Source organism: Ixodes scapularis, unplaced genomic scaffold (genome assembly GCF_016920785.2).
Source record: "Ixodes scapularis isolate PalLabHiFi unplaced genomic scaffold, ASM1692078v2 PGA_scaffold8__174_contigs__length_109621045, whole genome shotgun sequence".
Classification (NCBI taxonomy): domain Eukaryota; kingdom Metazoa; phylum Arthropoda; class Arachnida; order Ixodida; family Ixodidae; genus Ixodes; species Ixodes scapularis.
Window position 1 is genome coordinate 25,193,767 of NW_024609883.1, and position 24,971 is coordinate 25,218,737.

At 42.4% G+C, this 24,971-nt stretch overlaps 1 protein-coding gene across 3 annotated transcripts in view; it reads left to right on the top strand.

Moving 5' to 3' along the window:
• LOC8038857 (probable 3',5'-cyclic phosphodiesterase pde-5) overlaps nucleotides 1–24,971 on the top strand; it is a 263,816-nt gene that overhangs the window by 44,760 nt on the left and 194,085 nt on the right. Inside the window, exon 1 of one of the 3 annotated variants that reach the window (XM_040213027.3) lies at nucleotides 2,938–2,964. The exons of the other annotated variants lie outside the window; for them this stretch is intronic. The gene's annotated coding sequence lies outside the window, so the exon portion shown is untranslated. Of the gene's footprint in view, nucleotides 1–2,937; nucleotides 2,965–24,971 lie in introns of those variants that run through there. 3 annotated transcript variants of the gene reach the window in all.

The window sequence follows — 24,971 nt, forward strand, 5'->3', positions numbered from 1 at the left end:
CCCCCCGAGGTCACGTGACTCTACTCCCCCGAGGTCACGTTACCCCCCCCCCCCCCCCGAGGTCAGGTGACCCCCCCGAAGGAGATTGAAGAATGAGGGGAAAAGGAAGAGGGGTATACCCTCCCCTCAGTACCCTTCCCTCCTCCTCCTCAAGAGCTGCGCTCTAATTCGGTATTACAAGAAGTTGTAAACTGCTTTCGCTTTTTTGTTTTGCTTTTGTTTTCACTTTCCTCTTTCTTTATTCGACATGTATATAATTCGTTCCCGCCGTCGACGCTGAGAAACCCTTGGATAATCGTGGCCACTGATTATCTCACCCTGTAGGCCGAGACAAAAGCGCTTTCGTCAAGAAGCGCTGTAGAAGTAGCCAAGTTCTTCGTTGAGTCTATCGTCCTCGGACACGGCGCTCCCCAATTCCCCATTACGGAACGAGGCTCCTAGTACATGGCGCAGCTGACACAAGAGATATTTCGCCTGAGCCAGTCAGCCCGCAGACTAACGGGCTGATAGAGCGACTGAGTAAGACCATTGGGGACATGTTATCGGTGTACGTGGAATTGGAAAACATGACGTGGGATCGGGCGTTGCTCTACGTCACGTTTGCGTACAACAGCCGGTTTAAGAAACCACTGGGATTACACTTTTTCACCTACTGCACGGCAGAAAGGGGACGACAATGCTCGACGCAAGGCTGCCTCACGACTGGACGGACGACGGCACCGACGACGCCCAGCTGGCCACCCATATAGCAGAAGAGGTACGCCAGCTAGCCCGCCTTCTGATGAAGTACCAACAACGTGTCGACGCTGGCCGGTACAACCTTTGCCGTGTCGTGAAGTTCCCGCCAGGAGACAAAATATCGGTGTGGACTCCCATTCGCCGCGCCGCGGCCTCAGCGAAAAACTGTAATAACATTACTTTAAACACTACAACAAGGTCATTCGCCACCTTGGGGACTTGAAGTATGAGGTGTTCCCCGACAGAACCCGACCTTCAGGACGACGCCAGCCACGACCCGAAGTTGTCCACGTAGTTCAACTCAAGCCGTTCTACGCGCGTTAGGATTGTGGCGCTGCATGTTTTTTTTTTCGTCTCACCCAATGTGTTTAGCCATTTTGTTTTCTTTTCGCGTTGCATCGGGACGATGCGCATTTAAAAGGGGGAGGGGGGATAGTGCCGCGCGCTGGGCCGAGCAAGCAATGCCCGGTCACGAAGTTCTAGAAGATTGACATTTATTCTTACTTAGGACGTAACTTTTTATTTCGTCTTAGTTTCTTATTCTTAAAAGTGCCGGTTCATTCTCACCTCGGACACTCGATGCTCGAACCTTCTGGGCTTAATTTTTGAGATGCCGACGCAGACTAGAAAAGAAGCTGCCCGTGACCTTGTCGAGTCAGTCTGGCTCTCATTTGCTGTTACGCCTAAGACCGCCGCCAGCTTTTGTGCTGTCGCGACACTCGTTCTTTATTTTGTTTGGCACAATTAAGCTCGTCGATTCAACCTTTATTTTGAGTTCACTGTTCATGATCTCGTCACCCTCATTCGTGACAACATAATTCTCCTTCATATAAGGACACTCCGTCTTGCAGCGCTGGTAGAAAGAAGATAATACAGCCCTAGGGCCTCAATGAGTATTTTCTTCATGCGAATTATCACTTCACTTGTAGTAACGAAACAAAAAGTAAACTATGACGGTCAAATTGACACACTCTTCTTTTTCGCAGACTTGGTACGTTTCTAGAATTTTGCCTGAACTTCCATGTTACGTCTCTCACACATGGCAGCAAAAGATTATTCATGCATACGTTCCATATGCACGCTCTCTGCAACTGAAAGCCTCATATTTCTCTCCGTCTGTTACCCTACCTCTTTTTTATTACTTCAAAGCTCTTACCCACTATTTGCTTTGCTTTTTTGTTTTTGTGCAATATGACTAGTACCCAGTTGAACTTATTTGTTGGGGTCTATACTTGCAATACCAAATGTAATTGAATAATGTTTCTTAAATTACATTAAAGACCTAAGAAAATATTAAAAATATGAATCGCCTCATAAATTAATAAACTTGCTGGCGAAGCTTTTCGTGCCAGTTATATTGCAAAAAGAATGCGGAGAGCCGAACAGGACGTCTTCTTCTCATCATCCCTTTCAATATTAATGTCTTCCGTTTGTTTCTTTCAATAAATTCGATAAACCAGAACCACGTAAAGTAATCTAATGATTCAAATTTTATTGAGGCAGTCGCATTACTGGTCGGCTCTGGACCTATCTAACGGCGTTGTTGTAGTATGTATATGTTTTACCTTGCCTTTGCGATGCTTATGATTTATTTAGAGTGCTTCGTCTGTCTGGCTTGCAGTCGTCGGGTGTTTCGCCGACTACTGAGCATATAGTTTAAAAAAAGGGCACTTGGAATACAGGAATTATTTCTTTTGGACGACTTGGTCGACAGTGGATGACGTCCGTTTAGGAAGAAAAAGTGGAAATTAACAAATTAATTACCTCTATACCAATAATTAGCTTTCAAATATGCATCTGAGCCGGAATTTTCCAAATATAGATGCTAAGTTGCCCGTGGTCAAAATATGCCATAGCACTTGTTATAATTCAGACAACTATATGGGCACATTGTCTCGCTGCCCCATTCCTGCGTTCCTGACTTTATCTAGATCTTCGGTTTCTGTTATCTTTCATTGTGTGCGTTATCACTGCTATCTTTCCACTCAAATGATTGAGCCGAAAAAAAAATGTAGGCTCTGTAGCATGCTTACTGTCTTCTTCAAGTAGCGATAACAATCGTGCACTGTTGTAGCATTCTTTCTTGTGACCGCGCAAATTGGTAATGGTGTATCACGTCCCCCTGTGCTAGAGAGACATACCAGCCATTTTCTTATGCTCGGCATGTTTCTGACTATAATAATCGCTCATTCGCCTCAAATGGACTCAACGCGCCAAGCAATATCCGTGAGTAGTAAGCCAAATATGATCATAAATAATATTTTTTGCGAGCTTACTGAATTGTTAATTTTTATACTCAACGTTTCATCGAACTGAAAAAAATACTGTTTTAAATAATTTGACAGGCCAAGTAAGACACCCCAGGAATTTCTAATTTGTTCCAGATTCAAATTGGCTGCTCTCCAAAGGTATATGTTTTATATCTACAAGATCATCCTCTAGGGCTGGGGTGGCCAGGCTGACCCGGCCTAAGAGCCGCAAAGGAAACCACGAAACTTTTAAGAGCCGCCAAAAAAAAAAAAGGGGGAGGGGGGGGGGGGCAAAACAAACACCGCCGCCTAGTTATGCCCCCCCCCCCCCCCCCCCGCGAAAGCCTAAAAAAGCAGCTTGCGGATCATAACTGCAAGCAGGTAACAATAACAATGAGAATGTTCCTGGTCCTTTGTGAACTTTAACATAACGTCTCTGACTAGTGGAATTTGTGAATCAGTTCAACCTTGGCTTCAGCGACCTTCAACAAGAAACGATATGTAGGGAACATTCGCTACCTAAAGGGGACAAGTATCACCGGCGAGTGACAAAGGCCGCGAGACAAAACATTTCCTCGGCCCCAAGTCAAAGTGCATGCATGTTTGACAGTCCCGGTCCTTGATGCCTTTCCCCCTAGGGTCCGGCAAACTCTCTCGTACAATGAAAGAAACAGGATCTGCGGAAACATATGACTGAAAAGCGGTTTTACTGTACGTATGGGGGCGCAAGGCGGCCAAACCGCAAGATGTACTTTATTCTGAAGTACTTTCATTCTCTCCTGGAGAAACGCGGAAAGGGAGGGGGGAGGGGTGTCTCCTTACGAAGGATCCGCGAGCCGCACCGTGACAAGCAAAGTGCCGCATGCGGCTCGCGAGCCGCGGTTTGGTTACCCCTGCTCTAGGGAATCAGTACCACCCCTCACGCTGAGGTCGCACTTGCACTTGCGATTTATGGGCTTGAGTTTTTTGTGCCTTAGACTACTGAAGCCCATTTTTTTTTTTTTTTAGAATATCAGGTTATTAAGGATTTTGTGAGGGATTTTTGTCACGTCTTTTGAAGCCACTAAGGTTTTCGCTCTTCTTTTCACGGACTGCTTTCGGCGTACTTATTGTTTTGGACAAATGGCGCACTGGATTCTCGGCCAAAGTGCCTGCATCTGGTGGCGGCTTATTGTAAAGAAGGCGCTGTGTAACCGAGATTTCAGTTGCGCGTCAAAAATGAACCACGTGATTCATATTTAATACTCAGTCTTCCGCTGCGGCGTGCCAGTTGCACTTCATTGGTTTGATAGTAAAACCCCGAACTTTTATTTGATGGTTTTCCCTCCAAGACTTGAAGGCGGGAGGTGTAGATGTCTTCGTCCGTTATAACGTTTGTGCCCACGACGGTTAGGAGAACTTCGTTCTTCTACATTTACGATCATTTTGCGCGGGTTGGATTCTCATAAAACAGGGTGAAAAAAATTACTATGGACTGTCGAGAAGTCTTTCCCATCGAAGGCAGTCGCTAAGTAGCTTCTTACATTTTTCGGTCAATTCAAAAACTGTGAATTTCACACTTTACGGGCACCTGATATCGGCTGCAAAAGTTATGTTTTTCTTCGTTAATTTGTTTCGCTGGTTTATTGCATAGGGGGCAGCGATAAAGGCGTGTTGCCTGGCGCATGCGTGGCACGCGTCCAAAAGATGTTCCAACTCCGCCGGAATATTGTGGAACACGTGCTGGGTTCTTGAGTGACTACACAGTTTGGCACTGAATTTTGTATGCTGGATTTTTGATACGGTTGTTTGTGGAATCTGCAGCTTGCACATTTCTTGGCATGTTAGTACTTTTGGGCTCTGCTGAAAAGCTGCTTGAAGATTATTCAAATCTTTTTCGGGCACCGAGCATCTACTTAAACTCTCGTCTTCATCAATGCATCCTTTTTCTTCCAGTGTCTCTAGTCAACCTAAAAGTAATATCTTGATAACGTAGTGTGTGCTAAAAGTAATATTTGACTTGGTGTTTTTAGGTGAAATTCTCTGCGAAACGGATGCTGCTTAGCAGTCACAGACGTCTTTCTGGCCCCAACACTTCTGCTGTGCTGCAGTCGGCAATTTACAAACTATCCCATGATTGCCGCGGGGACCTTTGAAAAATGCACACCGCTCGTTTGTAGCACAAGGAGACGTTCATGGCAATTCTGTTGGCTTAAAAACACAAAATATCAAAGTTCCGTGTTTCGTTTTTATGGTTTTCGGAAGTAAAACAATAAATTTTATTTTTCATGTTTTATATAGCCGTGAAATCGGTGTTTGAGCAGCCTTTTATATTTGATATTTTTTTGAACATAGCCCGGACTCGATTCGTTAGTCTTGATAAAACGACCAGGGAGTGTCTTCAGGTTAGGACGGTCATAAGGGTGTCATGCATATATTTTGGTTTGAATTAAATTCAATTATATATGCGGTAGCAAACGCCTTGCCGTCGTAAAGAAATCTCGTGTCATAGGAGGCCTAACACCGTTTTTTCTATTTGCGCGAAGACGCATATTTGAGGGCCACACAACGTTCTGCGACGTAAATACGTTTATATATAAAGCAAACCAACTGGTATACATTACGCATATATATATATATATATATATATATATATATATATATATATATATATATATATATATATAGGCCGGACTCTGGCCGAAACGTCGAAGATCAAATCGTTGGCTGTTGCTGTTTTCACTAAGGGTTTTTTCTTCTCAATTCTATACCCACGCCCTTGGCCTCCCGCCACCATGCCCGTTTTACACACACACACACATATATATATATATATCAGTGTGTCGAACCGAAAAAAATACGGGGTCGGTTACGGCTCAGGTTCAGGTAAACTTATTTTGTTCCGGTTCAGTTCCGGTTCGATTAATTCGATCCGCGAACCGGTTCGCGAACCGGTTCGGAAATTATAAATGACAAATCGCAACATCAAAATAAATTACAAGTAAAACATCTGAAATCAGCACATACGAAACGGGATACATCGTAGTTTAAGGCTCAGGGATTTCTACCAGGAATGGTTTCTTTATGTGCACTCAAAGGTTACCTCACCGACGTTTACGCATTCGAACTTCATCTAATTGGGTCCGACGCAGTAGCTGTGAAATCCGCGACCTCCTTACAAACCCACTTACAAGTAGAACTCGCTAACTATCCCGCCACCTCGGCGTGTAAGCAATTGAAGGAACACTGGGGAGAAAATACAGCTTTCTTTATTTGAACTAGCCTTCGGTAACTCAAATTAGACCCTTAAAGAAGTTTTCATTAAACAAGATACGGAATATGAAAAACACTTCACCGAACGCAACGCCAGAAGGACGTAATAGGATAAATATCAAAATAGAAGAGTTCGCTGTCTCACAAATATGTTAGCTTCTAAGTGCCTATACGAAACCGGATGCATTATTACCAAACTCCACAGCCTTTTCTTTTCTAATTCCGATGGAAGCAAGCTTCAAGAACTCGCGCGTTCTAGAAACGTGTTATGAAATGATCACACAGCAGCATTTAGGATTTACGAGATTGTAAAAAAAATTAAATCCCGTGGCGCGATTTTTTTTTTTTGCACAGCTTTTCAATTCTCTTTCTTCCGTGCAAGCCGCGACCAGCGCAATACTGGTTCCTATGTCAATATTCACGGATGCAGCGTTTGTCAAGATTCATGGATGCAGCGTTTGTATTCCTAAGACTGAGTGGAGAAGAAAAATATGTAAGCGAGGTGTGTGTTAGTTGACGGCACTTAAAAAACAAATGGCATTGATAGCACATTCATTGTCAACGGCGCATGGCCGAACCGTTTTGACATGAGCCGGTAACCGTTATTTTTTTTCCGGTTCAGTTCCGGTTCGGGTTCATCGCGATACCAATATAACGGTTCGGGTTCGGGTACAGTTCCGGAAAAAAATACCGGTTCGGTTCCGGTTTTCGGTTCGGTTCGGTTCCGGTTCGATACCCTGATATATATATAGATATATAGATATATATATACATACATATATTAATCAAAATTAAAAATTCGACCCTAAATCCGTGCCTGAGTTGAGATGAAATCACCCATATATATATATATATATATATATATATATATATATATATATATATATATATATATGGGTGATTTCATCTCAACTCAGGCACGGATTTAGGGTCGAATTTTTAATTTTGACGAAAAAAATATATGTTTTGGGGCAATTCCTATAATAAAAGAAGACGCAAACGGTTATTTCGTCGGATTTTTTGTTCTCAAGTTATGGACCGTTGAAGCGGTCAAGGTGGAAATTGATGTTTTTCCAGCCTATCGGAGGTGCCATATTTCACTCCATCCCTTTTCCCTACTTTTTACGCTACATCAATATAACTATTTGGGAACACTCTAGACATAGGCTTTTTCATGCTAATTAAGCTTCCAGGTCATAACATTCTTAATAATATTTTTTTTATTTGTCAAACCGCCTCTCTGTGACGATATTTGACGAAGTTCAGCAAGCTGTGCTGTGTGACCTAATCAACATATTTTTATGATCTTTATACCACCGTAAAGTGCCAATTATGCTCTTTCTTTTGAGTATAATTTCAATATTTTTCCACAAGTATATATTGCGCTACATGTGCCTGAAAAACGAATATTTCGAAAAACTAGCAAGTTTAAAGTCGATTTTCTAAAAAAACCCACTTTTTATTTTTTCATTTTTTATTCACAGTTAGTTAATATAGTAGTCTATCAGGAACTACCAACAAAAATTGTAATATATTGTTTGTATGGCCGCCATTAAGACTCGAATCTCGTGCTATGAGCGTTTTGAACGGGACTTCGCACAGGCGCTCTGCTGAGCAGAATTTTGGCCTGTATAAGGTTTTCTATTTATCATTACCAGTTACCTAATACCCAACCATAAACATTAAAAAACATTTGAGTAGTGCTCTTAAAAAAAAGTTACCTAGAAGTCCGTATTCACAAGTGCGAGCGCATCTTTTTCTCCCAGTACGGGGGAATGCAGATCGTTAGAGAAGTCCTCTGAGGCCTTTTGCTTTCGGCTCCAAACTTTTACAGATGCCACCCTAGTCAGGCGGCGTGTATAGAATACTTTATCTTAAACATCACGCGGCTACCGCCTCTATCTTCGTCGGGGTCCTGGAGCCTCTAAGGATTATGCTTTTGGATGCGACCGACACGGAAACCCTGATTGTCGGGAGAACAGGCGTTTCGAGGTTAGAGTTTACGTCGCAAGCCCCCCTCTTTCTCTCCAAACTCCCCTCCTCGTCCTTCTGACACAACCGTGCCACTAATCCGCGGGCACTAAAAGAGACGCCGCTGCTGCGTGGCACTCAGATTACGCGCGAGGCGGAGAGCGAATGTTTAAGTATGGATCGACGGGAAGATTGGGGACCCAAAGGAAGCCAAATCTTCGCACGTCGTCTAACTGATAATAGCCTTCTCGGTCCCTTTCTGGCTCTTGAATTCCTAAGCCACGGCGGAAAGCTGGTACTCATTCTAACTCCGTGCTGTCTGAGCTGGATGAACTTAAAACTGCTCCTGCTTTCAGAAAGCCAGAAGTATTCGTTGGCTAATGCATTATTCAGTTCAGACCGGAAAGTGTGCGCCGACTATTCAAGGAGACACAGGAGAAGAGTGTTTTTCGGACGCCATTTTCGTCAAGTCTCGGAGCTAAACCTAAGTTTTCTTAAGCAAGTTCTACCGGCTGAGGACGCCCAGCGCGTAAGCCCTGGAGATGTTCTGTGCAATAACTGCTACACAATGTTCTTGTGTCAGATTGAAGAACATAAGCAAGGACAGGAAATGTTGTCATCAAGCTCATCGTCATCATCCCTGAAACCAGCGGACAGATCATTCGTTGACGAGGAAGCCCTGGTCCAAGGAGTGTCTGAAGCAATTGATGCTGCCGAAGTAAGTGTGACACCACTTAAACTCCCTTCTAGTGTGACCCCACGAAGTCGTACCGGCTATGTTAAGCAAAAAAATCCGAGATAACCGCGGACTTCAAAAAGAAGATTGGTCCTAAACTAAGTGACGTGTACGGAGAACCGACGGGCACAGACAAAGAAGATCCATGCTCCTCGTGCTCCGACTGGGTCAGCAATTTACGAGCAGCCTACGTCAAGAGCGCGTCGCAGCTAGAACGCTACCGCCTCTTAACTCTCTTTCCATCTAACCTCAAAAAGAAAGATATCCTGAAAGCAATTCCTGAAGTGACGAAGCATGCTTTGGACCAATCAAGAAAGCTGAAAAAAAAATGGGGGTCTGGGCGTCACCTGACCCATACCAAGGACATGCTCTCAACGAAAACGATGTCGCTCTTGCGTTGACTTACTACACATCAGATGCAAAAGACTGCTCAAGACAAAGCCCGAACAAGAAGGATGTCGTAAGGTTTTTTATTGATGATCAGGAAGTCTTCGTCACGAAGCGATTTATGACGAGATCTATTAGAGAAACCTACAAAGAATTCAAGGCGGCCAATCCCGAGTCAAAAATGGGCCTCACAAAATTTTATTCTTTTCGGCCCAAGCGGGTTAAGAAACACCCTGTACATGAAGAGTGTGTGTGTGTATGCTGCGCCAACCTCATACTCTGTCTGACATCTCTGTCAAATGCGGCGGGGAAGACCATGACCTTTGAAGACATCCAGAAAATGTTTCTTTGTGAAAATCCTTCCCAAAACTGCTTCTTGCTGTGGTGTGAAGCCTGTTCGAACCGGAAGGACATATCCCTCGAGATGCTAGGGATGAGCGCTGAAGATGAACTGGAGTTGGCACTGTGGGAATCTGGTGGCGAGTTGGTGAAAAAACATTTGGAGGCCACTGCTTTTCTTAACGAACTCAACAAGTGGACGAAGAAATACATACCCCACTATTATATTCGGCGCGCACAACAGAGAGCAATATGGCTTGAAAAAGCAAATGTGAAGCCACGTGTCGTAGTCCTCCACTTTGATTTCGCCGAAAACTGGAGTATTGTACTCCAACATGCAGTGCAGGGATACCACTGGAAAACCAAGATGGTGACAATCTTCACCTGCGTTGCGACCACCGCGAAGGGAACACTAAGTTTCGGCGTCGTGAGTGACGATACCTCTCATGATTCTGCACACGCGCTCTTTGCGCTCACAATGATTGAAGACAGGCTCGAGGAACTCTTGCCCGTTTTTTTGGAGCTGATCTATGTTTCGGACGGCGCTCCAAGCCACTTCAAAAATCGGCACCAATTACACGAATTTCAGAAGAAGTTTGTCGTCAGCAGGTGGATATACTCGGCGTCAGGGCACGGCAAAAGCGCGTGCGATGGAGTGGGTGGTGTGCTGAAGCATCATGCGTCACTGCATAACTTGAAAACAACTGAGCTGAGCTCCATAACTAACGCGCGTACGTTCGTTGAAGCTCTCGGCCAGAAAATCAAGGGGATAACGCTTCTCTTCATCGACCAAGAGGAGCTGTCCCGTTATCGGGAGCTTAAAAGGAAGGAGTGGGAGAAGGTAACCCCATTGAAAGGCATCCAATCTTCTCATGTGTGGAGCAAAGCAATGGGGGAAGGGGGAGGTGATATGGTCCTAGAAAGAGTTTACCAAACCCCAGAATAGACAGAGCTAAATGGTGGGACCGTGAAAAGGCCGGACCGTTTCAACAGTGCGTTCATCCTTGTCCCCCTGTGAGCGCGCTGTGTGATCAGACGACGCGCCATAGACTTTGACACTGAACTGACTGCAATTTGGACAAAGCGAAAACTGGCTCAGAATCGCATCAACCTATTGTCTCGAAATGTGCTACGTCGAAAGATGACTATCCCTATCCCAGGTGTTTATCACTGTTTTTGTGTGAGCAGCGCCATGTATAGTATTGAAAAGGTACTGCGTCGTCTATCCGTAAACCAGACGGAATTTGGCGGTGTTCAATTCGTTTTAAAGTTTAGATTTGTATTAACTTTGAGTGTATTTTATGTTAATTAGGAGTATATGAGACATTTGGTCAACACATTTTGATATATTTTATGCAATGAACATGTTTAGGCTACAACATGAAATATTACTTCCCTTCTCTGGTTACGTGTGACATCTTGAGTTTAAAATTCCGAACTTTATATGTAATTGTCATATTTTCTTATGTAAAACAGATATGCAGTGCATATACATATGTGCGATTTAGTATCTGACGCTTAGGAAGTACGGTCTATTTTGTGCACATACGGGCTCTTTCGTAAAATAACGAGCATTTCGTGGCGTGTAAGGACGAGCATTTCGTGGCGTGTAAGTCTTCAAATGCGTTAGTCATGTGTTTAGGTTTCATTTCTATTTGCAGTGATTCATGCCAGGTTACTTAGACTTTTCCCTCGTGACTTAAGTTTGTCCGTGAGTTTAGATGTTACGTACTTCTCCGTCAATACATAAGGCGAAGCTCACACACCTTTCAAATCACCCCAGTGCCAAGTAAATAAATATTGTAAGGATAAATATTGTTACTTCACTTGCTTTTACGCTCGGATATTGTTATAAGTATAACATTAAATAGAAAACTTTACATTGGCCAAAATTCTGCTCAGCAAAGCGCCTGTGCGAAGTCCCGCTCAAAACGCTCATAGCACGAGATTCGAGTCTTAATAGCGGCCATACAAACGATATATTACATTTTCTGTTGGTAGTTCCTGATAGACTACTATATTAACTAACTGTGAATAAAAAATGAAAAAATAAACAGTAGGGTTTTTTAGAAAATCGACTCCAAACTTGCTAGTTTTTCGAAATATTCGTTTTTCAGGCACATGTAGCGCAATATATACTTGTGGCAAAATATTGAAATTATGCTCAAAAGAAAGAGCATAATTGGCGCTTTACGGTGATATAAAGATCATAAAAATATGTTGATTAGGTCACACAGCACAGCTTGCTGGACTTCGTCAAATATCGTCACAGAGAGGCGGTTTGACAAATAAAAAAAATCATTAAGAATGTTATGACCTGGACGCTTAATTATCATGAAAAAGCCTATGTCTAGAGTGTTCCCAAAAGGTTATATTGATGTAGCGTAAAAAGTAGGGAAAAGGGATGGAGTGAAATATGGCACCTCCGATAGGCTGGAAAAACATCAATTTCCACCTTGACCGCTTCAACGGTCCATAACTTGAGAACAAAAAATCCGACGAAATAACCGTTTGCGTCTTCTTTTATTATAGGACTTGCCCCAAAACATACATTTTTTTCGTCAAAATTAAAAATTCGACCCTAAATCCGTGCCTGAGTTGAGATGAAATCACCCATATATATATTTCAAGTAAATCGAGACGACGCACTTTGTGTCTTACGTAAAACCTCCAAGTGTAGACAATTTCAGCACTTCTTAACACATCTTAGAATTAAGATTTTAAGCTGAGACTTTTTCTACTGAGTATTTCGTGCTTTCCTACTTAAAAAAAGGCAGCGCTCAACTGTTACAAATTTATTTTAAATTATGGCCGGAAGTTTCTAAATATTGAAAATGTCAGAATTGTAAAAGTTTTGTGCGGCAATTAAAAACAACATTCATTGTCAATTGTTTTCAAACTTCCGTGGATGAAGACTAGAAAACGGTTAATTCACAATTAGCAGAAATTTGTTGTATTATATTGTTTTAAAATGAGAAGAATATTAACCTTTAAAAAGATTTATGTTGGATTCATTACAGTTGGTTGTTTTCTACCCCAACGACCACTGGTACTCGAGCACTGCATCCACGGTGCCCGTACTTCGTCGCATTATCTCCCAAACACCATAAAGCGTTATACAAAAAACAAAAAAAAATCTTGCGAGTTTAATTTTAAATGATAAGGTGGCTGATATTGTCTATAAAAATTTAACATTGCGGCGCACTTGGTCACGCGTTGTGCTTCGTTAATTGCGCTGCACTGCGCTACTTTCTCTGGATTGTACTTTAAAGAGACACTAAACCGAAATTTAGATTTTGCGAAATAAGGCTGCAGAAGCGTTTAACGGGACTCTAGGAACTCCAAGACTTCAATGCATCAATATTTCAGACATATAGCAGGGAGGTCACGTGACCTCAGGAGGGTTCATGTGACCTCAAGGGGGGTCACGTGACCTCTCGGTTACGCCGACGCCAACGGCGACGCCGCTCATGCCGGAAACCGGCGCCTAAGAGCTGCGCTCTAAAAACTTTGCGTAAGCAAAAGAAAGCCTCGTCACCAGTGCGCAAGCGCTTGGCACAAACAGCGTTTGGGATTGGCACGTGCCGACAACGCTAGTCCTTTGCACACGCACACATTTTGGGTTCGTGATTCTAAAACTTGCCATTAGGAGCTAATTAATTCTGGGAAGCAATATTGGGTTACAGTTCAGTTTTTCTAAATAATATTAGTTGTTCGGGATAGATTTCATAAAAATTCTGAAACATGGCCCCTTGGGCGATTGTCTGCGAACTTTCGTTTATTGGCTCGCAAGCATGCGATGAAAATAATGAAAAACGCATTTTCTTTCCTTTTTAACATTTTGCCACCTACGTTACTTTGTATGATCATATATGAACCTCGACCACGTTTTGGGGAGCGACCGCGGGACATTAAGGAGCATCATATATCAATGAGGAAGTAGATTCTGCCCCTCTGTGGAGCCCCTTTTTTTGAGCCTGCAGAAAGCCTTCCGCCGTGTGGTGTAAACATTACCCGATGTGGTGTGGTGTTACAAACACCGGAAGCATCACTTGCGCGATGTCACAAAGCTGGTCCAATGACGCTACTTAGCTTTCCACGTCTTTGTTCATTTTGCAGCGATAGCGGTTATGGCCTCTTCTCCCCACCGGAAATGACGCCAGTTGTTGATGTTGTAGTTGGTAAGGTTGTAGCTGTTGTCGTAGTTGATGTATTCGACGATGTAAGGCGTCCGTCGCCGATGTTGGCAAATTGTTGAGCATGAGTCAACAATCATCGCTTTTCATCTGCTCAGCCCGGAGCAAGACTCTACGATATAGGTCAATCCCTCTGCAACGATCCCATTAACTTACTTAATTAAAAAAAATTTTTTTTAAAGCTTGTTTTATTGTGTGACGAGAAAAACATCGGTAAATATTTATGTTGTTGGCCATTTAGGTGGAAGTCAGGTCCCGCTCTAGGCCCCGCCCACAGATCAGTGGCCCCGCCCATTACTCCTGGACTGGCTTGGCTGCTAGGGCGAACACTCTTGCAAGCCTAGTGTCCCCTGGTCGCGACGTTCGGTGCGTCTATTTCGACATTTCACACGGCCTGCTAGTCGTGCGAGCAGACGCGCAACAGCCTCCGGCATCGTCTGCTATTCCACCACTGTCTATCATCGTCTACAACGCCCGTGAGACGCGGCCATTAAAACGGCGCGTCGGCGTCCGCCATCGCTTGCCTCCATCTGCTATTCCACTCCCGAATAAAGCCGTCTGCAATGCTTGCAATACGCGACCGATGAATGGGCCTGCAAGGGTTCGAACCGAACGACCCTCGACCACGTCTCAGGGAGCGACCGCAGGACATTCAGGAGTATATTCGGCTACCTTGGTTCCCTGCGCCTACCCCTAAGCTTCCGATCTCCATCGCTTCCGACGGGAGGTACGTAACCACGAAACATGCTTCTACAATAAGCATGACAAAGCATTTGAGCGACAAGGCAATGATAGTTGATTTGGTGTCGGTCGTCATCCAATGTCAATAATAATTTACCGACAACAATTATCTGTGTCCACTCCACGAAGCATACGATTCCCAACTTCAAAGGAGAATGCCGCGGTGTGGCTGGAAGAAATGGAATGGTTGGTCGTTCTCAGAACCTGGACGCCAAGCATCACCCGACTTCACTTTGACACACGAGACCTACAATTGTTGCAGTGGTCGCGGCATGCAGAAGAAATTGGCATTACGGAATTCAAGTGAAGTGGCTTGGATAGCAAACAAACCTTGTTACCAGCCATCCAGTCTACGGTAAAGCAAAAGGGACAGCCACGTAATTTATACATGCCCGAACTTGCTACATTGATGAAGAAAACTACCAGGAAAATTTGCGGATTACAGCCCCGCCCTGCAGCTTGAGCGCATCAGACGTCAAGGGCCGCACATGACGTAGGATCACAATACGGCGGGGTCAGTCAATGTCACCACTTCACCGAAATGAACACCAACACTCCAGGAGCTGGAGCGACACTCGGCAACAAGGAGCGCAAGCACAATGATTGAACACCTGACACGAGACATTAGCAGAAATAACTTGTTATGAAACAGTTTGATAAAAATCAACAATCATGTAACCAAATGGAAAAGAACCTATTCAATATACTAACCAAGTACGCATCATATTCACGCCTTCAGAGTGAACATACCATAAATCGTGTTCACTGCATGCGGTGAAACTTTTGAGGACACTAGCATCTCTGACCTCCAATATTAATAAAGGGGACAAACCAGACTGTGCGCTGCTTCCACCTCTCCTAAACATGTCGGGCGAACAAAAAAGAAACTCCAGGGATGTGAAAATATTGTTTATTAATTTATTCCCTTCAAGGGCCCTCGTGCGCATTGCTGAGAGGATATTTAAAACTATACACACATGATGATAACATCATTTCACGCCGACATTAATGAGCAATAAACAGGCCCAACTACTGAAAACAAAACAGGCGCAACTATTGAATACTTGAAAGAATAATATTTCTGTAACTTGCTAATTACAAATACGAACACACCTCTGAGCATCTAGTTTAATTGTATATATTGATTCTGGATATAGGCATTGTTTTATAGGAGGACATTTTATATACACATGACAACTGACCCTTTGCAAAGGCCCATCAAGCAACTTTGAGTGACATCATATTTTTCGGCGTAAAGCACTTGAATGTGTCCCAGTTCACGTCGAACGCTAATCCAGCAATCGAGTACAATGTACGCTGAGACGACTTCACATTGATTTCTGGCATATTATTCTTGTCGAATACACGACCAGAGTGCATGCCCAAAGTATGAAGGCCTCGGGAAATTATCGCAGTAGCTACTATAGTTGGTCTCATCACAATTTGGCAAACGGCGAACCCTTAGCGAAAACTAATACGTTGGAAATATACCACATTCTAATTTGAGTGTATTTGAAATACAGTTCATAATTGTAAATACACGAAAAATAGACCGAAAATATAAACTTTTTTTATTGCTTAGTACTAAAATATACTTCTAAAAGTCATTTTGAAATACCTTTACTTCAACTACATTCGAAGTTCCCTTCATGCGTTTTGAAATATGTAAATACTAAATAAATAGGCACAAAATACCTTTCACATATATTCCTTGAAATATTTATTTAATTCATGCAAAATATACTCCAACCCTAAAAAAATGGAGCAATCAAAAATACGTGCAGAATACTCTTAAAATACCTGAACATCGTAAATACTGTTGTGTTATACTCTAAGTACCTTTTGACTGCAGTACTTTGGTAGTTTGACTTAAACTACCAAAATATTGAAAAGCTTCCCTTTTAGAAGTTCACTCCAAGCAGATATGAAGTACACTGAAGCGCCTAAATACAACATTTGATTAGTTTGTCAACTGAATTGCGCAGCATCGCACTGATAAATCAGCCCAGTTTTTGTTATTGTTTCCTTTTTTTCTATCAAGAACACACCTGATCAGTTCCTTGCACACCAATCACAAAGGGGGTTCAGGAACTACAACCACAACATTTGCTGATGCTGGAAAGCTTCAGAAGGTGCTGTGAACAGATACGTTTGGCGTGGTTTTGTTAGCACAATGTTAGTTCACTGAACGTGTATACTCACCATTGTACGTGATGTGAATAGTTACTTTAATATAGTGACATTAACTACCATATTAAATAGTCGACTACTAAAAAGGAAAGGTAGAACAACTACTGTAAAATATTTATTTTTCGCGGGCTCAATATTTCGCGATTTAGGCCAAAGTTGGACTTTTGGAATAATTCGCAAATTCTAATTTTCGCGACGCGCTGGGATCTCAATATAGATTTTAATGTTTTTACATTTTGCCGGAATTTTTCACGGGACCTATTTTGCGGAATTGTAGGCGATTCGTGAACTTTGCGAGAATTAGGTCCTCACGAAAATAAAGTCGTTTACAGTATTTTAAAGTGAAGAAAGTGCCTTGATTCTCTTCGTCCTGAGTGCTGCTACGCAGAGAAGCAATAACATGTATTTTATGAGCCGTTCGTGTGGATATTGTTTTAGGGACTGCGCCGAATTGTTATTAGTTGTACCAATGCCTTTTAGTAAGAGATATCGTCCACGAACTTCAGAACACTGTTTTCCCTTTGACAGACTCCCGAGGAGAAGATTGAATACTTGGAACCTTAATAAACGCAGAGCTGGTCACCGAAAAAGTGATTACCTTCAATATGTAGGCTATATAAGGCTCTAGAGCAGTCAACGGGACTGTGAATGAGCTGTTCAGTGCGCCATGGTGTTTGTGTTTGTGTTCGTTTCTAATGTAGCTTTGTGAGATGTGTTTAGTAGTGCCTTCAAATACCACAGGGACACCATTTGCTGACAAAACCGAAAATAAAAAAAAAATTGTGTAACCGGTTTTAATGCACAATGGCATCTTGAGTGTGAAGGGATAATATTTTTGGTATATCTAAAATCTTTTTTATTCGTATTTATAATGTATTTTGAATACCTTACGAGCGTATTTCGAATGCGGCCAAAATAATAACGAATAAATACAAAATAAATATTCGTACTAAATATATTTCAACTTCGTTTGAAGTACGGCCTCTTTTTGCTAAGGGAAGGCTACGGTTTCAGTGGGTCATTAGGGACGTTAGAGAGAGAGGGGCACGTGACAACGTACGAACGGAGTGCTCTTGTTCTTCGGAGGGTTGTCACGTACCTTCACTCTGTCTCCCCGATTGGCTCGAAGGGGCAGTAGCGTTTTCCGATTTCCAAGTTACGGTGAAATGATGTATAAACAGCACGCACTTTTTAAAAAAAAGCGTCTATTGAAGAGACTGAATGCTAGTCAATATTTTGCAACAAGACTGCTTCTTCGGGAAAGGGACAAACACATATACAAGTTATTTTCTCTAGATAATTAGAACAAGTAAATCAGCCGAATAATACAATGCACTCGTGATGAAAGAAAAATATGGACGCAATAAATCCTACGAAAATGATTATTTAATCGTGAATTCCCAAGTTTCACTAAGTTTAACGTATTTTCGATAGTTGTGGTGCTATCTCTAGACATCTAAGGTGCAGGGCTGCATTTCTGAAAGATTCCAGATGTCGGAATGGCGGATTAGACAACCATATAAGGAGTGTCTGATCATCTACTGGAGGTTAGTGTGGACAGTTGATACCTATCGGCAAGGTAAAAAGTTTCCAACCCTAGTAGAAAATATATGTGTAAGAAATTTCTGCGTTCATTAAACACATATGATGAAATCTCATAAGAGCAAGCAAGAACCATATGATAACATATAAAAGCAATATATGATTATATAAGAGCAATATATGAAAGTGATAAATAGTTCCTTGTAACTTCTTAAATGTTATCATAGGATTCGTGTATGCTGTTCGAAGATCCTATTTGATCATATGCGTTCATTGGACAAAACAATTTCTTATACATCTAAGATTTGTTTTGCTAGGGTAATGTTATTTATAAGGTACGTCAAACGCGGTAGTTTGTGCACTAACCAGTCAAAAATGTAGGCACTTGCTAACTGTGATCTGAGTTCTAAGGGGATAAATTAACTGTTTTATAAACGTTAATAATGAATTATTTTCCTAATGATTGTTTCAAATATTCTGTAAGATTTCGAGTACACGTCACCTGAGCCAGCACCACGTTTTATTTAAAATTACTGCGATTGAATGCACGCTATTGCAATTGATTGATATACTTGATATTGATATTACGTGCAAGCTATTGCACGTAATATCCAAATATTGAGAACTGCCAATTCGTAAAATCGTCGTATAGTACAAAAGGTTAAAGATTGTAAAAGCTTCTTCGCTAAACGTATACTGTGATTATGCAGTGACACAGAGCTGAAACAACTTCCCCTAGGCCCTACACGCGACGCATACATTTTGCTTTGATCCTTGGACATTTTAACGTTTAAACAAAGCTAGGACATTGCGAAAGTTTTATTCTAAAAGTTCTATCGATCCTCGCACACATTCTGGAATCCGCGCACTGGTAGGGCGAAACAACTGATGCTGTCTCATAGTTTCTAATAACCAGAGCGATCTTCCGCCAAAAGGCATATAAAATCCCATTTGTTCAGATTTTCACGTTTTACCTGCGTCCGAGAGCACGAAGAACTCCGAAACTGTCGGCAAGCAGCTGCACATCACAGTCCTGAAGCAAATCACAACAAAAAGCTTTGAGTGCTGCCATCTTACCGATGACGTCACGGTTTTTTAGGTCACGTGACGAGTAGTCACGTGACGAGTAGTCACGTTTGCGTACTAGATAGAGAAAAGCGAAGGGGCGACGGGGGGGGGGGGGGGGGGGGGGGGGTTCGATATTGGAACTTCCGGTTTATCACTCTAAGCCCCTCTACCTCGTTGGATGCAAGCACGCGGTAAGCACGGGTCGGGGATCGGCGGGCTGCGACCTCCACCTTTCTAAATTGTGTCTGACAGCGTTTACCTTGCTAAAAAAAATGTTTTTCATTCTAGTTTTTTTTTTCAATACGCGTCTCATTTAGACCCTATAGAATTTGGGATTATTGCGGTGTCCCTTTAAGGGAGGGTACTACTTCGAAAGGCAAGCCTTTTAAGCTTTGGTTTAATTTTTATAATATTTGCTGGGCATATTCATAGGTGAGAAAGAGGATGACACGCAGTTTGAAGCTGATAAGAATATTCTTCAAATGGTTATGTAAAATTACATCAAATAAACAATGCGTCACCTGATGAAAATTATTGTCTAGAAAAGGTAATGAGAATTGCAAGTTTTTTTGGTACAACACACAATATAACAACCGTGTCAAGCGGCAATAGAAATAAATCACAAAACTTATAAATTAAAAGAAACATGATATGAACATTTTTTAGTGCATTTAATTACAGGTATTGCAACTTTTCATTCAGAAAACACATGAAAGTTGGAAAATTAAGCTCACAGCCGCGTTCCCTACAAAGCTGCAGTACTGAAACTTAAAAAAAGACTCAGTGCATCATTTCATGAATCAATTATAGTTTTCCTGAACCGAGACTTGATGGCAAAAAGTGAAACTGAGATAAGCGCATGTGAAAGTTCAAAAAGCCGCCCCGCTGAGTCTGCAGGCATGTTGGAAATATTTTATGACTAAAAAAAAAAAATAATTGAGTTGCAGTAGTGAAACTTTCACACATCATTCAACAGAATATTTTAAAGTTCATAAGGCTACGAGTCCGAGATGTGACTTAAAAATTTCACTTTTAAGCTAGTGTGCCTCCTTAAAACTTTAATATTCATCAGCGGCTTTTTTCGGGACGATTCAATGAAGGATTGCAGAAGTGTTGTACGTTGTAAGTTCCCTGTCCTTGTCTTTTTGTGCGCTGTTCTGTTCACCACGTCAATGAAGGATACCGTAAGAAGAAAATGATTCGAGTTGTCGACAGGGTGTGACTGATTGCTTCACAACGACAGTGCGCCTGCCCATTGTTCCCGTCTTGTGCAGGGCTTTCAAGGAAAACAGTGAGTAAGCGAGGTGTTCTTAACCTTCTTAAATCCAGTCATTACTCCCTGCGATGCCTGGCTTTTCCAACATTTTAAATAGCAGTTGAAGATACTTAAAACCGAAAACCGTTGATGAGGTAAAACAAATTCAGCTGATGTTGATCATGAAGAGAGCGTCGCAAAATGTTTTGAAAGGAATGAGTGTAAAAGTTCCTGAGTAGAGTATTTTTTATTTAAATACCTTACAGACCTTCTTGTAAAAGACATTGCGTAAGAGGGGGGGACGAGAAATACAACATTTTGAGATATTACAGATAAGAACAACTACACACAATATATAACATACACGAAATACATATGAATATCCAGGAGAAAGACTTCATTTAAAAAATTCAAATAAAGCACGAACTGCACATCAAAACATAACACACACAAAAACCAGATGCATAAGCAGCTTTCAAGAGATGAAGGGGCTGTTGTCCTTCGGCGCCTATATTTTCTAGAATAATAGATGGCATGATACTTACTAGAAAGACCTCCTTCCTTTATACATATATTGGGTTTAGGACCATATTGCTTTTCAAGAAATGCCCGAATGTGCGTGACACGATTGTGTAGCACATCTCACCAGAAAGTTGAGCAGCAAAATCCTAATCGGCCTTTAATTACGCATAAGTTCAATTTCACGCTATATTCAGCGGAGGGAACTCCTCTCGATAATGTTTAGAACCATCGGGCTTTTATATTAAATTAAGACCGAGTCGAACACAAGTAATGGGAACAGAACAGGCATCGACAAAATTCCACCTGAATTGTTTTGGGCCCGAGCTTATAAAACTCGAGCACTCTATTTTTACACGAACGGATTGCATCGCGGGTCATAGTCTTCCCATAGGTCCAGCGTCCGGAAAGAGGCGAGTGTTCGGCACGTGGCGCCGAAGGCGGCTCTGATTAAAATTAGGAACCCCCGTCGGGTCGAGCAAGTGCGTGAGAAGGCGGCCCGGTCGATGAGAAGGGCGGTTCTGCGGCAGACATCGGGGCAGGATGAATGAGAACTACCGCACCTGTCCTCGAGGGGTTAACCGCGGGAGTCTGGCCTGTTCGCACGAAGCGCGCTCTGCCTGGGCTACAACCTCGGAGGAAGGGGCCCCAGAAGCGGGAGTATTAAATGACGTGCGCAGGGAAATTAGAACCGGGGTCATGTGGACCCAGATTGTACGAGGGGGAAAACAATCGAAGAAATGTTTCTGCAAGCCTGGAGCTCATTTAACTTTATTTGTACATGTTATGCGACGAAGACGAATGTTGTCAAAACGAAATTCGGAAGTTGGCAACGACACTTTGAAAGTATGTAAATGTGAGTAATATTATTTCGGGAGGTGCCCCTCACCCCCCCCCCCCCCGTCCCCCCCCCCCGCCCCCCCCCCCCCCCCCCCCAAGAAAGAAAAAGGCATATCAAGATTGTACTACGAGGCTTTTCGTAAACAAAATTTAACGTAGCAAATTCACGTACGAACGTCCGCAAAGCAAGGATGTCCCAAGCCACCGCTGTTATTCAATTTGTAATTAGAACTTGTTTTTTTTTTTTGTTTTTGTTTAAGTGCCTCGAATTGTACAGATTGTCGGGGCTTCCGTCTGCAAAATACCGAGACAAAGGTTATTAGTTATGCAGGCGATATCGCGGTGTTTTGCAGTGACAAGCTAAGGGTTGGTGCCGCGGTTACTTTGGCGAAATGTTTCGGTGAGGCTACTGGCACCGCTCTAAGGTGAAACAAGTTCTGCGGGTTTTGGCGTGACGCATGGGCCACAACTCTTTCAGAGTTCGAAGGCGTTAGTACGGACCGCGTGCCCTGCGCATACCTAGGCGTACCTTTAAATTTGTTACCGCGAGAACAAAACCTCACCACCGACCTGGCCAGCCGCGCTTACTCATGGAGGCAACGTGACTTGTCCATCATGCGAGAGCGACAGTTTGCAACACTTTTTTTTCTATTTCAAGGGTATGGTATGTTTTGCAACCGATCGAACATGGTTAATTGCAATTGCAATTAACATTGTTCAGAAGCAAATAATTGCAAGCGATTCACTGTGCTCGCGTAAATGTTCAGAAGTTCCACCCTATTTTTGCTTTTTTCACCTGGGAATCTAATTAGGAACGAAAAAGGCGTGACAACCGGGTGCGTCACGGGGACTTGGGCTTTTACATTTGTTTGATAAGCAAATCGTGTCCAGATTCTTTCTTCTTGGCGACCAGGAACATCCCTTCCTTTGAACATTCATCCAGACCAAACTGTCTCCTCATCTGCTATAATTTATTGTTTCTCCGTGTGGTGGCGCGCCCACTGGACTGGTGGGGTTTCAAAGGGAGGTCATTGACGCAGTGGGGTTTTTTTTTTTTGCTCTTTTTACTTTGGAATAGTTATTTCTTGTGAGGAAGAAAACGCTGACGCGCGATTTGGTAGTCAGTTTGTTTCCGACGCCACTCTATAGGACTGTTTTTTTTTTAATGGCAGCCAAGATGTGCTGAAGAGAGTGAAAATTATGTGTGTACCGTTTACGATGAAAACCCTTTTTTAACTTACACACCAATACGTTTCCGGTCAAAGTGTGGCTTAGGGAAAGGGGTATTTATATACCGTGGGCTGTGAATTGTTTGTCATGTAAGCAACCTGAGACAGTTGAACATGTTTTTATCATTTGCTGGGATGCCGTATTTTTCTGGTATGTGCTCCAGCGCACGCTTAAAAGTGCCTACGACCCCATCGGGCGTTCGTATTAGGATGTTAGTAATGACGACTGCTTACCTTTTGACGTTTTTTTCTGCTGGGCCTTTGTAGCATATGGCGGTCGCGCATGGCAGTGCGACATGCCGACCCCAAGGCGCCAGAAGTCCGTTTCTATTTTTTTCAACCTTGTGAAGCAAGTAGAAAGCGTGTTTGCCACCAGCAAGCCTAAGCCCGAGTAGCTAGGCCTTTGTAAGTGCCTTTTCGAAATGAGAAATTTTTAACATGTGCTACAAAAGCTTTGTAGTGCATTTTTAATGTGTCTTGACATTTGCTGTTTACTTCTTTGTAATAAACAAAAACAAAATGTCTGCGTGGCCTAGTCGGAAACGTACGTGTCTGGCACGCAGTCGAAAAATCCTGGGTTCGATCCGAAAAAAAAAAATACCAAAAAGTTGTAAGCGGAACACTTTAAACTTTTCGATTTTTTTTTCTTGAAGGTATATGAATTACTTATCGACCTATCGGGATTTGTTCGTCCCGCAAACCCGACGCCGACGGCGGCTTTTCTGCGATACGAGCTCGTAACACTCTCGCCTTAATAATTGAAAATAAAAGGTAGTAACCGAAGTTTATAGCTATTGTACGGTATCGGTAGTGCTATGATGTCTCCCTGACTTTGGTTAGCCGCAATATTCAAAGCTGAGAAGTTAAAAAACAACGGCTAAATGACTTCGGCACTCATGCTTCGCTTGCTAAAGCACAAGACTGACTTGCGAGTCACTTACAAGCCACTAAATTCAAGAAACATATCACAGTTAGTACAATTAGAGTTTTTACAACAAGTGTAATAATATGCACCGCTATCCGCAAACACGATATATAGTTGTCACCGTTGCAGCCGTCTACACTACCTTACCTTCGATCACTTTAGTGATGTTACAGTTCGACTAAAAAAAGATCAAATAAGTGTACACCTACTGCTTCCGAGTTAATAACGGTAATAACGCCTTAATATTAGGCCTTTGGACTCAGGAAGAGGTCTAGAGCGAATAATCGGTGATATTTCATCAAATATTTATTCTGTTAATATGTCTAATTTTGAGGCTCGAGGAAGTTCTAAAGAATTACACAGTTATAACTTTATTTTAAATTACCGCAACTATTGAAACTGGTATGATGCAAGCGTGCTGGGAACAGTACGTTTTAGTTAAGTATTTGGGAACTAATAAAAAAATTCAGCTGCCTGTGGCAATTGAATTTCTTAAGTATTCAGGTGCATGTTTGCAAAAGAGAAGCGAAAAAGAGTATACCTTGCTACTTACGACAAGTGGCAATGGAACTGGATGGTATTGAAATAATTAAATCGGTACGAAGTTTTTTTATTTACTTGAGAATGATATAATGGATACTTTGCCACTTTACCCAGGCACACAAACAATGCCGGGACGGCAAGTATTCACGGGCTCTAAGCTCTCCCCTTAAAATAAAAGGTGTGACGTGAACACTTAAAATAGGATGCCGATGAACGTGCGTAAACTGGTGCAGTCTCCAGCATGTGCAGCG